Consider the following 2918-nt stretch of genomic DNA (forward strand, 5'->3'; position numbering starts at 1 on the left):
CTGCTGGTCCTGTTACAAGGAGAACAGATTCTTATTGAACTTATGCAAATGACTGATTTCGAAGGAAGAAAGAATACTAACAGAGACCTTTTGGCTTCAGGGGGTTCAGATAGAAAGAGAAAAGTTGAAAGCCTTGATTCATTTACAAATGAGCACTTTTACATCTCTATAAGTTACAGATAAAATAGGAAAAAGTTTCCCTAGTCTGGAGGAGCAAACCTCTGGAGAACCAGCAATAAGACAAAACATTAAGAGACACAACACTATAATCTTTTAGTTAATTTAGTCCCATGTTACAAATTCTGGTTTAGTCCGAATGCAGCTTTTACTTTTGTAAATTTTTTTTTACCCATTTTAGTTCCCATGATTTTAACATACCAAAGCTTTGTATTTGTCCTGAAATTCTTCCCATATGAATTTCCTTTAAGGTGGAACTCCTCTTAGTCCATCCCATTTACAATTGCATCCAAAACCATAAGATACCTAGGAATAAACCTAACCAAAGAGGCACAGAATCTATACTCAGAAAACTATAAAGTACTCATGAAAGAAATTGAGGAAGACACAAAGAAATGGAAAAATGTTCCATGCTCCTGGATTGGAAGAATAAATACTGTGAAAATGTCTATGCTACCTAAAGCAATCTACACTTTTAATGCAATTCCTATCAAAGTACCATCCATCTTTTTCAAAGAAATGGAACAAATAATTCTAAAATTTATATGGAACCAGAAAAGACCTCGAATAGCCAAAGGGATATTGAAAAAAGGCCAACGTTGGTGGCATCACAATTCCGGACTTCAAGCTCTATTACAAAGCTGTCATCATCAAGACAGCATGGTACTGGCACAAAAACAGACACATAGATCAATGGAACAGAATAGAGAGCCCAGAAATAGACCCTCAACTCTATGGTCAACTAATCTTCGACAAAGCAGGAAGGAATGTCCAATGGAAAAAAGACAGCCTCTTCAATAAATGGTGTTGGGAAAATTGGACAGCCACATGCAGAAAAATGAAATTGGACCATTTCATTATACTGCACACGAAAATAGACTCAAAATGGATGAAGGACCTCAATGTGTGAAAGGAATCCATCAAAATCCTTGAGGAGAACAGCAACCTCTTCGACCTCAGCGGCATCATCTTCCTAGGAACATCGCCAAAGGCAAGGGAAGCAAGGGCAAAAATGAACTATTGGGATTTCCTCAAGATCAAAAGCTTTTGCACAGCAAAGGAAACAGTTAACAAAAGACAACTGACAGAATGGAGAAGATATTTTCAAACGACATATCAGATAAAGGACTAGTGTCCAAAATCTATAAAGAACTTAGCAAACTCAACACCCAAAGAACAAATAATTCAATCAAGAAATGGGCAGAGGATATGAACAGACATTTCTGCAATGAAGACATCCAGATGGCCAACAGACACATGAAAAAGTGCTCCACATCGCTCGACATCAGGGAAATACAAATCAAAACCACAATGAGCTATCACCTCACACCAGTCAGAACGGCTAAAATCAACAAGTCAGGAAATGACAGATGCTGGTGAGGATGTGGAGAAAGGGGAACCCTTCTACACTGTTGGTGGGAATACAAGCTGGTACAACCACTCTGGAAAACAGCATGGAGGTGCCTCAGAATGTTGAAAATAGAACTGCCCTATGACCCAGCAATTGCACTACTGGGTATTTACCCTAAAGATACAAACGTAGTGATCCATAGGGGCACGTGCACCGGAATGTTTATAGCAGCAATGTCCACAATAGCCAATCTATGGAAAGAATCCAGATGTCCATCAACAGATGAATGGATCAAGAAGATGTGGTATATATACACAATGGAATACTATGCAGCCATCAAAAGAAATGAAATCTTGCCATTTGCGACAACATGGATGGAACGAGAGCGTATCATGCTTAGTGAAATAAGTCAAGCAGAGAAAGACAACTATCATATGATCTCCCTGATATGAGGAAGTGGTGATGCAACATGGGGGCTTAAGTGGGTAGGAGAAGAATCAATGAAACAAGATGGGATTGGGAGGGAGACAAACCATAAGTGACTCTTAATCTCCCAAAACAAACTGAGGGTTGCTGGGGGGAGGGGGGTTTGGAGAAGGGGGGGTGGGGTTACGGACATTGGGAGGGTATGTGCTTTGGTGAGTGCTGTGAAGTGTGTAAACCTGGCGATTCACACTCCTGTACCCCTGGGGATAAAAATACATGTTTATAAAAATAAATAAAAAATAAAAAAATTATATATAAAAAAAAAGGTGGAACTCCTCTTACAAGAGAGTCAAAACAATTACAAACTACAAAACTCAGAATAGATATGGTTAAATATCAAGTGATGACTTTTATGAAAACATTGAACTCTAGTAAATGTACTGATTGAACCTTTAGAGTAGCTATAGCATTTACCCAAATCTAACCCAAGGTTTATCATTGGTCTAAATCTTGTCAACAATTGCTAAAACCTTAGGAGGTTTTAAAACACATGCCTAAATATAATTAGGGATGTTAAACACCTGATAAAACAAAACATAGAAACTAGGTTTTCTGGGCAGGCAAAAAGATGACCATTTACATTTTCTTAACAGCAGATCAATTAATTTAAGAAAACTTTGTCCTTTTTAAACAGAGAGAAAACCAGCCTTTCTATATCAGTGTCTTTCTTTCCTTTTTAAGTGTGCAGTCTTAAGATGAGGGTTTTCTGGGTTTCCCACCCATCTAGCCAGGAGAGGAGGCGGCAGCCGTGCCACTGCTCCTCCTCCTGGTTGTTGCAGACAAGGGGAGGGGGATCTTTCAGATGCTGTCCTGTTCCCGTCCCTCTCAGGAGCTTAGGAGCGTCTTAGCTAAGGTCTAGCCATATAATTCCTGGACCAGGCTACTCCCTGGAGTAGATGACCAT

The sequence above is a fragment of the Mustela nivalis genome (genome assembly GCF_964662115.1).
Source record: "Mustela nivalis genome assembly, chromosome: 1".
Taxonomy (NCBI): domain Eukaryota; kingdom Metazoa; phylum Chordata; class Mammalia; order Carnivora; family Mustelidae; genus Mustela; species Mustela nivalis.